Raw genomic sequence first — 16,543 nt, forward strand, 5'->3', positions numbered from 1 at the left:
TAATCAAGGTAAGCCTCGAAATTGGTCCCTATCATTGTAGATCATGTATAGGTTCATGATTGATAAGTTTTTGGGTGGTTTTGGTGGTGTAGGAGCTCGGAAAATACAAAGGATGGTCACTACTCATTTTGGAAATTTCCAATCCGTAGTTGTTTGGCCACTTTCCAACCATTTTTTTGGTCAACTCCGATCTCTATTGGGCCTCCTAAGGGCAAAATGCATCGCAAGGATGCTCGATGCTACGAGGTGGGTTCGACTTGGCGACATGATCAGTGAGTGGGCATTTGTTTTCATATATATATATATATATATATATATATATATATATATATATATATATATATCTCACGGTTTCCAGAAATGTTTTAAATTTATTATGCATAGCATGCCATGATTTAAATGTGTTATATTTAAATATTGCATTATGACGAGATTTTTGATTATGTCAAATGATCATACGGAGGTGCAGATAAGTTCAGGTGAGTTATTATGTGATTGAAATGGTTGCATTATATGAGCACGCATATATTCATTTAGAGTTCATCATTTCTGCACCCCGGTGTTAGTGTTCCCACCCTGGGCCAGGGCACAGCCTTCACATGTATGTTCACCTCCCACACCGCACGCTCACCTTAGATCCAAGTAGATGCTAGCCTGTCGTACAAACTGTATTAGTCAATTTTGACTTGTAGGTGACCTACGATTTATCGCTAGCCATCACGTGATCATGCACTAGAGTGTACATATTTACACCCAGTCTGTCATACAGGTCACACTAGGTGACTTCAACTCGTGTGCTAACATAGACTAATGAGCAATAGGTCCAGTCATACAGGTCACATTAGGTGACCCCGACTAGCATGCTAGTTAGACTGATTTCACACCTGGCTTATGCTTATAATTGCTAAGATATTGTGGCATGTCATGCTTCTATTTTCACTGCACTCATGCATTCGTTTTTTTTGCTTATGTAGTATTATTTTTTGGAAACTATACGGGTTTTACAGTGAGGGGTTATTACTTTCAAAAAAGAGAAATGTGTTTTCTAAAGCTTTGCTTATGCTATGTAATCACGTGTGAAATGGGTTCATTCCTGCTCATCGTGCACTCCTATATTTAGGCACTTTTAGTTTTAAATTTATTCACATTTTCCATATCTCTACACTTTATGGCTTCATCACCTTCTAGGAGTTGGCTAGCACAGCTTAATTCGGAGTCCCAATGGACATTCTGGGTCATGGTGTGTCAATTTGGTATCAGATCATAAGTTGGGAAGTATTGCGTTCATCACACTCATGATGTAAGCATTCTTAGTTCTTGAGCCTAATGTTTGAATCTTGCCAACTCATCGAATACTAAAAATGTATTAGCTTTTCTTATGTTTTGGGCTGTTTTGTTAACTTGTCGACATTTTAGAAGATCACTTTGGCGAACGCTTTTAGACTTAAAGCAAAGAGCTTCCCTGCCAAGGAAAGATGTAGATTTGAGACAAGTTGATGACCCTAAATCAAGGCTAATGTATTGATAACGGTGTATCATCAGGGATCTATAAATCAATCCCATCATTATTTTCATGCCATCATTATCAACCTTTGCGAGATAGGAAACCATAATTAATTTTGATTCCTTGGCAATACCCGTTAGCATACCATCTATTACGATTCCTACGAAGTTTACTTCGTCAAGATTCCAAAATTGTCTTGAGCGACAACCTAGTGCTAAAGTGGTTGCACTCGATGTAAGAACATTAGGGGGACAATCACTTTTGGTCCCTAATAGCACTAATATTTCCAAGCGAACTAGTGATCATTCTAGATATTCAGGAGGAAAATCAACTTCCATTTAAATCCATCCTAAAGTAGATTATTAGGAAATTCTTTTTCCAGCCTTAGGACGTTCCAGCCAACACTAGTTCTCGTTTTCTTTTGGTGATGTACTTGTCATTTCGATGATCATAGGAAACCGAGTATGAATTGTTATACCTTTAGTTAGTAGAAATCCTCGAGGTAATAAGTATTTTCTTTAGAATTAATGAAACAACCTCATAGGACCAGTTGCTTACCAATCGTCCAAAACCAACAATCTGAACGGGCTCTAGCCTCTAATCAGCCTATGGTGGCGTTATTAATTGACGATATTGTCCAATATCCAGGAACTGTCAACCAGTATTCAAGTGGTATGATTTCTGATACAGGATACATGCTAGTATCCATGAGTGCTACCCTTATGCCAGGACGTCGGTTTACAGTTTTAAGGTAACGAACAATATCAAAATATTGTATATGTGTTAATTAGCGATGCGACTGATAGACTGATTAATAGTGACTACTTGAGCCGAAGAAACTAAATCGTGGAAACTTAGGAGCAGACCTTGTATTAAGACAGTAAACTCACGGTTATGTTATCCATATTACCTATTTAGGTAATCAAAACCTATTCAACTAGCCACCTCTCGATCACTTCCACAGGTAGACAGTAGGATAGAAATTCGAAATGATATTTCATTGTTATAATGTTTTGAGTGTCGAGAAAACTATGAAGACCTTTTAGTTCGCGTCGTAGAGTTGGTTAGTAGTATAGTACGTTTCGAGGATGTATACCATCGGCTTCAATTCTCAAAATTCTACTTGGGATGCCATCGAATGAGAGTAGTAGAATACACCATTGATCCACCTTGTTAACACCGCATTTATTCTCCATATTTCTAATCGAACAACTCTTATATCAGTTTTCCATATGACTTTTCGAACAAGTCCTACTTCATTGAGATAACTTAGTTACTAAAGCTTACCAATTAGGAATTTACCAACAAGGGACTAAACACTTTATCTTGGAAACCTCAAACCTATCCACGAAGGTGAAAGGTCAAACCTTAGGTTACGATTAAAAACCGTTATCCCCTATTTCGAGTTGATGATCTAGCCGACTAACCTTGGTAACTCGAGTTTTCTTCCATAACCTAACGAATTTGTAGTAGCCTTGTAGCCTACTTTCTTCCCTACTCCAGCGTTAAAATTTAATCTTTAGATATTGACAGTCAGCTTTATATCAAATTCCTCAATTGTTAACTTTGATTAAATTGGTACTTTTCTTGGGAGACATGATCTCCATAGACAATATTCCTTTCCTTTCCCAAAAATATTGTAGCGAAAGAAAGTGGAAATTCTCACAAAGTATTGTGAATTTCGAGATATCTTTGGTCTTGTCGATTTTATCGACAATTGGTTAGCGATTTTTCGGCTATAGTGTTTTTCCTCACTCGACCAAGGAAAGTTAGTTTAGTTGTGATGTTAGATATGAATAAAGTTTCTGAAAACCGAATTGTTCTCTCAACGTATGCCTTTCGATGACATTGATCATTTGGAAATCCATGATGACATGTTCTTTGGATGTTTCAACTGTGTTGACACAACATGACGGAGAATCGCTTATACTTTCCAACGGTAAAAATCGTTCGAAACGAACCATCTTATTCATGACTTAGAGTCAATTGTTATCATCTTCATTTGAAATATCGGATGACACTTCTTGGTGAGAAACGTGTCTAGAACCTTTACCAACCTTAGATTTCTCAAGTACATCTTCATTTGTGATAAGCTAAAATTTCTGATAGCGACGATGGAAGAACCAAATCAACACCTACGATTGCACTAACGTGTATTATCCCAGAGGTGTAAACATAGTTACTGAGAACCTTTAGCTTGTCATATCCCACCTTAGTTGGAATTCACAAGTATTATTTTGATGTTACTCGTGAGATATCAATAAATTGTTTGGATGGTTATAATCACTTCCTGTATCTGTATAAGGATGGGAGATATCATCATAAGCTCCCTATGCAAACTATCGTGTGCATGTGGAGTTATGATGATGTTTTAGTGACCATTGACTGAAGCAACAAGTTAGCCCACTTTCCATTGGTCCAGAGGTACTATATTTTAGACCACTTGGTAAAATTCCTCATTCTTGAAATTATTAGATTTCTCGAGCGTTTAGACCAGAGTTTATTCTGACGAGGATTCCATATTCACCTCTTTATGTTGGAAGGTACCCTAGTCAATCTTGGGTCCGTGTCTACTCTACTACACTTTGTATTATTCTTGTAATAGACAAACCGTCTAAAAGAGTTGCTCAGACATTGAAATCTAGTTGTGATCATTAATTTCTTAATCACCCAACAAATACTCTGCTAATCGAATCTTAACCATTGGTGATTGAATGCTCCATAAACTACCAAGGTAGCAAAATGTTATGCATTAATCCTAGTTACCTTATATTCTAGATTTGTTGGACTTGTTTTGACTCTCAAACTCTTGAGTGTTCTTTTGGCCTCTCGACTTAATTTTTTGTTGAATTCGAGAGGAATTTAATATGAAGCTGTTCGCTAAGGCATTATGGACTACATTGTACGATTACATGGTACGTTTGTCACTTTTGTATCTCACGACGCATGGTTCACTTCAAAGCATTGGGAAGTCTTCTTGAAGGCTATGAATACGAAGTGTTACCCGTTACTGCATGCCATCCTTAGACTGATGGTTAGTCTCAACAAGCTACACAAACCTTCATGTACGTGTTGCATTTTATTCGTTCTACATCCTTGGTAAGTTTGTAGCAGACATTTATTTTTATTAGGGTTGTGTGTAATTGCGGTTACACTTTTGATTTTTGGGTATGACATAGCTTAAGACATTGTATGGGGACTTTATGCCCAATGCATAATTGGCAGGTGAGTATTACGATCTAATATTTGAATGTTCGAGATTATGATATAGAAAATTTTATATTATCGACCATGTTGCCCGAGAGGGTAGTTCGTGAGCATAATCAAGGCTTTGATTACACGATTTATGTGTATTTCTCAATGGGGGGCATGATGGTAATATTGCACCCTTGAGATTTTGTTACTTACTTATCGAAACAACAGTGAGTTGTTGGTATTGCGGGCTGCAAACCGTAATATTGAGAACTTATTTGTTGAACTCGTTAAGTAAGTAGACATTTAGGTCCGTCTACGTTAGTATTTTAGCTATTTATACGTTTAGTTATTTATTTATTGTTTGGACTTAACCCAAAAATGCTATGCACTTATTCTCGAAGTACGATATGCTACGAGTGTTTAAGTGAAATCTTTCTATGTTCGGTTTTGATTTCAGTACTATTATTTTAACTTCATTCTATTATATATGTATTTTGACGACATGTTACCATATATCTATCTTCAACTTTATGTTTTGAGAAAATTTTAGTATTGAACTGAAGGAGAAAGAAAGTAGGAGTTTGGAGGCATAAAAGAGGAATCACTGCACTCCGATCACGACGAATGGAGTTCTCTTTTATACAACTGCTCTAGCTTGATTTCTTCTTTATATATATACTTTCTCCCTACCTTTTGGAGTTTTTATGTATAAAAAATGATTTCAAATTTCGGGGACTAAATTTTTTTAAGGTGGGTAGATTGTGACAACTGTCCCTAATTTTACATTTTATAAATTTTAAAGATGTGAATTTACGAAAATGTCCCTAGAGGCGAAAGCATTGACTTTCATTTACTAGCGTATAGTGAGACATACGAAGTATTGTTTTAGCATATTTGTATAGTACTCGACGATAATAACACATGAGTGCAAGCAAAATTGAATTTGGAGCTAAAATGAAGATTTTACGGAACTCGGAACAATAAGGGCATTTTGGGTAATTTTTGCATTGGAGATATTTCTACATTTTTGGAGCACACTTGCGCTGACAGGTGCCAAGATTCCCCATTTTTATGGGGGGGGGTTCTTTTCTGTCCAGTGATCTCTCTTTCACTTTCTCTATTTTCTTCTTCTTTCACCCTCAGTCACCTTCACTCTTTCTCCTCCTCTTTTGCTCCTCCTCTTTTTCCGAGACACACACACCCATACCTCTACACCTGCAACCACAACAAGGCAACACCCCCACCATCATCCCTTGCAATCCTTGTGAGCCATTGGACCTAGAAATAGGAGAAAAGCACCTTGAAAACAACCACCCCACACTGCACAGTACCATCATTGTGCATCACTCTTCTCCAGTTAATTTTGACCATTTCTGACCAAGGTAAGCCTCAAAATTGGTCCCTAACATTGTAGATCATGTCTAGGTTCATGATTGGTAAGTTTTTGGGTGGTTTTGGTGGTGTAAGAGCTCGGAAAAAACAAAGGATGGTCACTGCTCATTCTAGAAATTTCCAATCCGTGGTCATTTAGCCACTTTCTAGCCATTTTTCCGGTCAACTCTGATCTCCATTGGGCCTCCTAAGGACTAAATGCATCGCAAGGATTCTCGATGCTACGAGGCAGGTTTGACTTGGTGACATGATCAGTGAGTGGGCATTTGTTTTCATACATATATATCTTACGGTTTCCAGAAATGTTTTAAATTGATTATGCATAGCATGCCATGATTTGAATGTGTTATATTTAAATATTGCATTATGATAAGATCAGTGAGTGGGCATTTGTTTTCAAACATACATACACACACACACACACACATATATATATATATATATATATATATATCTTACGGTTTCCAGAAATGTTTTAAATTGATTATGCATAGCATGCCATGATTTAAATGTGTTATATTTAAATATTGCATTATGACGAGATTTGTGATTATGTCAAATTATCTTACGGAGGCGCAGGTAAGTTCAGGTAAGTTATTATGTGATTGAAATGGTTGCATTATATGAGCATGCATATATTCATTTAGAGCTCATCAGGCTGCACTTTGGTGTTAGTGCTCCATCCCTAAGCCAGGGCCCAGCCTTCAAGTGTATGTTCACCTCTCGCACCGCAAGCTCGCCTTAGATCCAAGTAGGTGCTAGCCTATCGTACAGACTACATTAGGCATTTACAAAAAGTAGGTGACCCGCAATTTATCGCTAACCATCACGTGATCATAGCACTAGAGCATACATATTTACACCCAGCCTGTCGTATAGGTCACATTAGGTGACTTCGACTCGTGAGCTAGCATAAAGTGATGAGCAATAAGTTCAGTCGTACAGGTCACATTAGATGACTTCGACTGGCATGCTAGCTAGACTGATTTCACACCTGGCTTATGCTTATTATTGCTAAGATATTGTGGCATGGCATGCTTCTATTTTCACTGCACTCATGCATTCATTTTCGGGCGGATGATATATGTGTCTTTGTGCGGGCGATGTAGTTCCTTAGGGCAGATGATGTATGTGCCTTCGAGCGGGTGATAGATGTGCCTTCGAGCGATTATCATCCCACTACTAAGCACACTATATATGATATATGATTTATGAAGGTTTTATGGCATGCTAAGGTTTTCGGAAAACCTACTGCCTATTATGCTATATGAGTTTTCTAAAAATTGGGGGTTAGTACGTTTGAAGAGTAGTTGACTTTAGTATTATTAATATCAAACTTGGTCCACTCATGTTTTGCTTTACACCCCCTTCAGGACTTAGAAATGAGGCGTTCGATCGATCTTGACGTTGAGGCATTCCTGTATCAGTATCTTTGAGTCCACTAGGTGTAGGACCCCTTTCTTTGAGTCCTATAAATTGTTTGAATTCTAGAAATAAGTGAATTTTCAATTTCATTTTCAAACAATACATATGTATATTGGGGTAATCTGGGTAATCTAATCCTCTTGAAATTCACAAATTAACCTATGCACAAAAAGTCACAAATTTCAGTACAAACTCAACGAAAAAAAAAATTAAACAACTTGGAAGTAAATACCTTAAGCACCTTGAACCCTACACAAAAAATGATGACCACTTCTTCCTAAAAATAAAAAAGAACCAAATCATATATGACTCAAAAAGGGCTTGCAAGCTCGCACAATAAAACCCTAAAATTGGAAGATGAATGTTTCCTACACCAAAAAATGAAATCAAATGAAACAATGACACGCAAAGTACATAAAAATAAAGAAAACGCTTAGCAAAAAAAGTGAAGAGTCGAATTTTTACAGTAATCAATTCAAAAAATTTCTTGCTAACCAAACAAAAAATAAAGCCCAAACAGAAAATAAGGCAATCCATGAACAAACACACCTAAACCGTGGAAAACAACGAGAAAAACAGGCCAAACACCCTTCCACACGATCCTATCAGAATCGAAACCAAAAGGCAGATGGAGAAATAAAGAGAAACAGAAAGACAGAGAGAAGAATTGAAGAGGAAAGTGAAAAGTGGAAAATGCTGGAAAGTATCTTCCTTAGAAAGCACAACACGCACGCACGGGGAAAAAAAATGAGAGACGAGTAAAATGGCCAATTCACCATACAACCCCACTAAAGCCTAAAAAACATGAAGAGAAAGAGGGGTAAAACCGGATGAGCACTGTTAATAATAGTACCTATCCTCTGGCTTTTAGAAGAGAGTAATGACATGGTAGGGAAGAATGGTGCCTACGAAATACGATATGTGAGAAATTTCAAAGTGGGTCACATATTTGTATCCTTTGTGACGAAAGTGGTCATCACATTTTGAACGGGGAAAGTTCCAACAAAAAAAAAAAACAGTGAATCAAGTGTTAATTTGTTTTAGAATACTCTCTCTCTCTCTCTCTCTCTCTCTCTCTCTCTCTCTCTCTCTCTCTCTCTCTCTCTCTCTCTCTCTCTCTCTCTCTCTCTCTCTCTCTCTCCCTCTCTTTCTCTCGGACTTCTCCCCTCTCTCCATCACCATGACCCAACATCATGGCAACCATCGCAGTCTCATCTCTCAATCTTCTTCTCTCTTAACTATGACAGTACCAGGATCTTCCGGACCAACCGCTCAAACCCTATCTCATCCTTTTGCTCTCTATCACTCTCCAAAACAAAAAACACTAGAAACCCACTCAACCAACAAGCCAAATCCACAGCCCGCACCAACCCAAACTACCTCTATCTGTCGTCCAATACTTCTCTTTTTGCTCTAATTATGATTTTTGTGTTGGATGCACTGGTACGTGCCTCATTGAGCTTCCAGTAGCCCTTCACTTCCACATCCACGGATCCACCCTCCAAAGTCTTTGTTTAGGTAAAATTGTTTTTTTGTTAATTCTTTCATTATGGGTAAATGTTGAAATTATTTACCTGATTAATTTATACATGTGTAGTTTTTTGTTTTTAATAATTTGATTTTTTTTTTCTAGAATTTTTTTTGTTTGGTATGAACTTGCAGGTTAGACTTAGAATACTTGGATCTAACGGGAAGACGGGACACAGAATCGAGCGCAATGGCGTTCAAGGATTCATATAGCCGATCCCACTTAGTGGGAAAATGCTTTGTTGTTATTGTTGTTGTTGTATGAACTTGCAAGTTGGAATTTTCCTGAGTTGCTTAGGTTTTTCTTGATGACTTAAGGTAGAACAATTTGGTTGGTTGTTTATACACATTAATGAACAAAGGAAAGAAAATTTGATGCAGTTTGGGCTTTATAGTTGCACTTTGAAAATTAAATCAAACATGTTCCTCCTAAAAGTTATCGTATATTATTGAGGTCAATTTGATTTTTTTAGTTGTTAGTTTGAAAGACATTTGTTGTTTGTTTTCCGGGTATGTGCTATGAACTTGTCTCCATAATATATGGATACTTATCAATGTCTGAGAGCTTCGTATAAATATTTTATTGCCTTGATTTGTTACTTGTTTCCAGTAGCTATAATTATTATTGAAATATAAATTTACATTGTTGAGGAATATTTAATATATGTGAAATGTCTGAGAGCTTTTCTTGTACTCTATGTTTAGATATTGGAAACTGGAAAGTTAATTGTTACTATCTGTGAATTTAAATGTTTTTTATGCTTGAAATATGCTTCAAGGTTAAGTAAAGTTGATTTGTTGTCTTTAATATGTTTCAAGGTGAGAGAAAGCTGATTGAGGGATCATGGCAACAATAAGAATAGGGTCTCCTATTTTGGAGCCAAACACTGATAATTTCTTATCATCTTTGCTTGCTACTACTCTATAATTAGTCTTGTAGTGTTTTCATGAAATCCATTTTTATTTGCTGTCTTTTGATTGATCTTATTTCATTTTTATGATATATGTAATCTCTTCATAAAGCTAACTCCAAATCTTAATATCTTTGATTTTGGTAATCTCTCATTCTCTAAAGCTTTGTTAGTTGATTAGTTCCGACTTCACTATTCATGTCATCTATGCTCTGAACATTTGTATTTTATGGGTTCTACCCACTATTGCGCACTCACTTTATTAGTTTAAATAAGTTCTAGTTTCGGTTTTAATTTATTCACATCGTTACATCACTTACACTTTTGATTACGTCATCCTCGGGTGATATGCCTCGTGACACACCTCGTCCCGAAGGAGGGCATGCTGGTCGTCACGTGAGAGTGACGTAACCATTTACACAGTTCGGAAGCTTTAAAGATACAATTACTAAGATGTAACACCCAAGGGTGAGTCCTACTTTTGTGAATTCTGTTAGAACACCGTTGGATTCCTTGTGGCCACCAAAGCTCTACTATCTTGAACCTAGAGGGGCGCAAAACAAAGTTGAGTGGGTCAGTAAAACAAAGTTTTTTGAAAATATTTCATTTAACAACATTTCTAACCCCTCGCTGTAAAACCTGTATACTTTCCCAGAAAATAGCATATATAAACATATATATCCATTTCAAACATATCTCAAGTTATGCTATCAACATGCCACTATGCATATGCCATGTTATGCCTCACAATAATATAAAGATGCAACGATATAACAGGTGAAGTAAGAAATCAACCAGAGACCCTGCAGTTGGTCCTGTACGGTTAATTCTATAGCTCAAAATCCCATCCAACCGGAGTCACCACTGTGACCTGTACGGCACTACTTTGCACATAAATCGGAACTACCTATAGTAGTCTGTTCGACTAGGATGGTGTAATAATACGCTTTAGTGCTTCTCTCATCAATCATCTGTGCACATAATCTAAGGTCACCTACCAGTCGGAACCACCTCTAGTGGCCTGTACTACTAGTATGCCGGAACCACCTCTAGTGGTCTATACGACTAGCACCTACTTGGATCCAAGGTGAGCATGTGGTGCGGGGTGAATAATATAAGCACTTACACCAGGGGTGCAGGTTATGAGCTCTCAACACAATTCACATCCACAATAAATCATATGCACAGCATAAAACTCACCTGATACTCACCTGTGCGTCCACAGCACCATTTAACATATATACATCAAATATTAATTCATATAATTCCTATATATGCATGCATGGCATCTTAAAACATACTTTCATTTAAATTCAATTTCTGGGAAAATCAATAGTATATAGGTAAATACAGAAAATACTGCCCACTCACCTGGAGTTCGCCCTACAACTCTCTAGCACAACACATCAAGGCGTCATGACGATCGGCGCCTAGAACAATAATCAAATCAAACCTCAGAATTCATATCGATAGAATATATAATTTATATAAAACACGTCACTACGTAGTTCGATCCGGAAGATCTGCAACTCAGATTTCCAATCCATAACTTTCAGAGGTCCACAGTATATCTCTGGAACAACATCCTAAAATTTCTTTACCATCCAACAGTCGGATCTCCGTCAATTGTCGAAACCAAGTGACGGTTAACATTATATTTTACGAACTTACAACTCCAATTCCGGAAGATCCGTAAATCAGATTCCCAATATGTAAGTTCCCATAATCCTCAAATATTACGTATTACAACGTATCAAAGTTTGGTGACGATCAAACGGTCAGATCGTCAATTCACATTTTCACCTCACCACGAATCGTAACTAACTTAGGTTCAATTACTCAATTTACGTCAATCAATTACCAAACTGAACCTAGAACATTAAACACATGCTAAGAATAACATTGGCGGGCCACTGGCCACGCGCCGCCGCACGGGCCGCCCGGCTCGCCGGAAAATCCAACTATTTCCAAAAATTCTCAAAAAATACAGAAATGAATATCTCAAAGAGTAGAGCAAACTTTATACCTGAGGCCAAGTTCAATTTGTCCTAGAAATGCTCCAATTCCACCAAAACCGTGAAGAACCCTAGAATTGGGTGTTTTCAATTCGACCTTCAAATCAACTCCGCCGTCCCAACTAATGCTTGGGCTTTGTTCCAGGTCCTAAGGGAATGCTAATGGTGTTAGTAATTGAAAAAAAAACATTTCAAGATTTGGAGAATTTGAAGGCCTAGGTGTTGATTTTTGGGTTAAACATGAAGAGGGAAGGCCTAGGTGTTGATTGGGAGTGGTACCTTGATCCAATTCGTCGGAAAATTGAACGAGAACGGCAAGAAACCGCCGGTTTGAAGGCATGGGTCTCACGGGTCAAGGATGACCCGTTTCCTCCTTTTCCCCCATTCATCACTCTCCCTCCTTTCGCTCCTTTCTTCTCCCTCTGATTGGTCCTCGACTTTCTCTTCTTTCTGGTTGGCCCAACTCCTCCCTCTCTCCTGTTCTGATTGGGCATCTTTGCCCTTCTCTCCTCTTTCTTTCTTTTCTTCTTCTTTTTCTTCACATACACACACACAAAAACCTTTCAACATCTTTTTTTTTTTTTTTATTTTCTTTCCCTTACATCCAAGCCATCCATTTCAAATTTCCTTTAATCTGGGCCATCCAAATTTTAATAATAAAATTCATAAAATGTCCAAACTTCAAACTTTAAAATCTTTTTCGTTGTAACTCCAAATAACGAACTGTCTGCGCCCACGCTTTCATAGCGACGAGTATTACGAGGATATGTCAAGAAAACAAATCTTAGATGGCATGACACAACGATTAACCTCGAATAATGCGCGTGCCTAAAAGGGCATTTTTGTAAAATCCTTAATTAAAACTTTAAAAACTCTTAAAAATTAGGGACGGGCTATCACAATCTACCCACCTTAAAAAAAATTCGTCCTCGAAATTTACACAATCTTTACAATCCATCAATATCCATAAAACAACCTGAAACACATCTCTCTCATTCGATCTTTGTCTCCCAAGTAGTTTCTTCTGCTGAATGATTCCTCCATAAAACTTTCACAAAACGCACGATCTTAAACCTCAGAACTTTATCCTTCCAATCCAAAATAATCACTGGTTCCTCATCATAAATCAAATCCGGATTAACTTCCAAAGATTAAGGAGGAATCATATGTGAAGGATCTGAAACATAATGTCGAAGCATCGAGACATGAAACACATTATGTACCTTAGATAACTCCGGTCGGGGTGTGTCAATATATATATATATATATATATATATATATATATATATATATATATATATATATATATTTGTAATCAAACAAATGTCCTAACAAAAATCCATCAAAATCATAAACCAATCCCTAGAAATCTTTAAAAATCCATATAGAAATCCTTAAAAATCCTCCTCAATCCTAGATGCCAAGGCGAAGACTTAGAAGGGTGTAGTCAAGGTGTAGTCAACCTAGGATTTAGGAAGATTTTTAAGGATATCTATATGGATCTTTAAAGATTTCTATGGATTTGATTTATGATATTGATGGATTTTTCTGAGGACATTTCTTTGATTACAAATTTATATTTGAATGAAAAGAAAAGAGAAAACTAAAGGGACTCATTACAAGAACACATGGATTCTGTGACGAACGGGTTTCGTTACATAGACAATAGATTTTGACACATATGCTTATATGTTACGAACTTCTTGCATCACAAGAGGCGTCACCTATGTAGTGTCACCTATAACTTACGTGATGAACTTTACCATTCATCACCTATTATATCTATATGTGACACTTCTTTCCCTCACATATTCGCAACTCAAACTCCATACTTCAACAAAAATTTGATGCTTTGGGCGTCACTTATTATTAGAATATGTGATGACTAATGCTTTCATCACAAACTGTATTGAATTTCTATTTTTTTTTCTAGATTGCTTTTTCCCATTTAATTATTTTTATAATTTTGCTTGATGATTGATCTATAATTGAAACTTTAATTTTAGTGAACCAAGAAGATGAATAATATGAATTACCTCGTAATGACATTTACAATTTAAACATGTACAAGAGAACATATGTGGTTTAAAAACATTAAACTGAAGAAAAAAGCCCTAAAACAACCTAAGTCTCCCATTGTCATGCACAATAAGACTACATGAAACCCGATTGGGCCATGAAAGACTCTCACTCTGTTGCTACTATTGGTTGGAAAGCGCAGGTAAGTTCTCTGACAAAAAAATTTCAGAAACCTGTGGAGATACAAGAGAAAAAAAAAATAAAAAACTGAGTACTATCCCACGTGTAACAAATAACAAACTCACTCAATTAATCTATACTCAAAGTGCACAAATTCTAGCTCTGTATAATTCAATTTTTTGCCAAGGAAAGTAAGGCAAATAACAAAGATGTGTCAAAATTTAATTAAAACCGAACCCGAACAAACCATTCCTAAAAAACAATAAGACCAAAATCCTCAATTCCCACATGATGACTAGCACTACAAGAGAAAAGGGCTATAAACCATAATGGATTAGATTGTCATTCCAAAAACTAGATATAGCCAACTTCCATCATTAGTAGATAATGCTCTTAACTTAGTTGCTACATTATTTATGGATATGTCAGAACCACCGGATATTCCTCATACGCCACAGAGTAAATTGCCGGGAAAAACATTAGGAAAGTGTCTAACTACCCGAACGTCTTCCACACGAGCAGAAGTCTCCTCGGTCATTACTACATGAGCTAAGTAGCCTTGACAATCGTTCCTCAACATCCGCTTTGCCCTCATGCAGAATAACTCCATGTTTCAAACCGCTAGAAAACTCCGTACTTCAGTGACAGCCTGAGGTTGCTCCCAATTTTCCACTACTGCTACTTTCTGGGGATCCACGAGAACACCCTAAGCTGATATCCCAAGAAAGATACCTGATCCAGCCAGAACTGGTACTTACTAAATTTAGCATATTGTTTATTCTCCCTTAACTTCTTCAAAACCAGACGTAGATGTCTAACATGGTTATCCTCGCTCTTAGAATATACCAGAATGTCATCAATGAAGACAATTACGAACGTATCTAGGTACGGACGGAATACCTGATTCATTAGTTCCATAAAAGTTGCAAGAGAATAATTAACCTGAATGGCATTACAAGAAACTCATAATGACCATATCGAGTTCGGAAGTGTTTTTGGAACATCATCACTCATGATCTTCAATTGATAATAGCCAAACCTGAGATCGATTTTTGAGAAAACTCAAGCATCATGGAGCTGATAAAAAAGATCATCGATACAAGGGAATGGATAACGAGTTTTAATTGTCACCCGATTCAGCTGTCTGTAATCGATACATAGCCTCAACGTTTCATCTTTCTTCCTCACAAACAAGACTGGAGCTCCCCAAGGGGAAGTACTTGACTGAATAAACCCTTTTTCAACAAGTTCTTGCAACTGGGTTTTTAATTCTCTCAACTCTAGAGAAGCCATACGATAAGGAGTTAGAGAAATATGATCGGTACCTGGAATTAGGTCGATGGTGAACTCCACTTCACGATATGGTGGTAGGCCAGGTAAATCATCAAGAAAGTGCTTGACTACCCGAACGTCTTCCACACAAGTAAAAGTCTCCTCAGTCATTACTACATAAGCTAAGTAGCCTTGACAACTCTTCCTCAACATCCGCTTTGCCCTCATGGCAGAGATAACTCCATGTTTCAGACCGCTACGTTCACCGACAAAAGGTACCATAGGCATGCTCAGTCAATGGAAGGTGACAATCTTCTAGAGACAATTCAATGCACCCATAATCAAGTGTAAGTTAGCCTGAGCATCTTGAAATATGATATGACCAACATTTTGCCTTGCTTTAGCTTTGTGAATTCCTCTCTCTTTCTATCCTTGTACTTTGGAGGTGTGAACATAGCCTCAAATAGACACCTGAAAGCATCCCAATTCATGGCATCTTGAGCAGACAACGGGCGTGACACCTGAGCCCACCATGATCCAGCTGCCAGATGGAAGAACCAAGTCGATGTCTAGACCCATATCTCCTCTGGAAGATTCCCCTGTCGCTGCATAACTCGGAAAGTCTTCTCAACATGGTCAATTCTAACCTCGGATTTCTCAGGTCCTTCATTGCCAAATAAATTATTTTATTTGAAGATGGGATACGGTTTCTAAGGTAGTCATTTGGGGAGGACAAAGTGTGGACTGAATGGCATTGGCGATTGCCTCAATGAGTTGCCCAAAATTGAGAAAATTAGTCTCAGAAGGGACATGTGGCACTTTACGAGGTGTAACTGGTGGTTCTGACATATCCATAATTAATGTAGGGACTTTCCTGGTTGTGTACCAAGTACTTTAATTAGTTCTGACTGCACTACTCATGTTATCTATGCTCTGAACATTTGTATTCTATGGGTTCTACCCACTACTGCGCACTTACTTTATTAGTTTAAATAAGTTCTAGTTTTGGTTTTAATTTATTCACATTGTTACATCACTTACACTTTTGGTTACGTCACCTTCAGGTGACAGCCAGCATACCTCAACTCCGGTCGAGGTGTGTC

At 37.4% G+C, this 16,543-nt stretch overlaps 1 long non-coding RNA gene across 1 annotated transcript; it reads left to right on the plus strand.

Annotated features, from left to right (window-relative positions):
- Positions 1-8,528: 8,528 nt before the first annotated feature.
- Positions 8,529-9,423, plus strand: LOC126617905 (uncharacterized). Its single transcript, XR_007621578.1, has 2 exons — positions 8,529-9,034; positions 9,150-9,423. It is a non-coding gene; the product is annotated as an uncharacterized LOC126617905 (long non-coding RNA).
- Positions 9,424-16,543: the final 7,120 nt, after the last annotated feature.

This window comes from Malus sylvestris, chromosome 1 (assembly GCF_916048215.2).
Source record: "Malus sylvestris chromosome 1, drMalSylv7.2, whole genome shotgun sequence".
Lineage (NCBI taxonomy): Eukaryota > Viridiplantae > Streptophyta > Magnoliopsida > Rosales > Rosaceae > Malus > Malus sylvestris.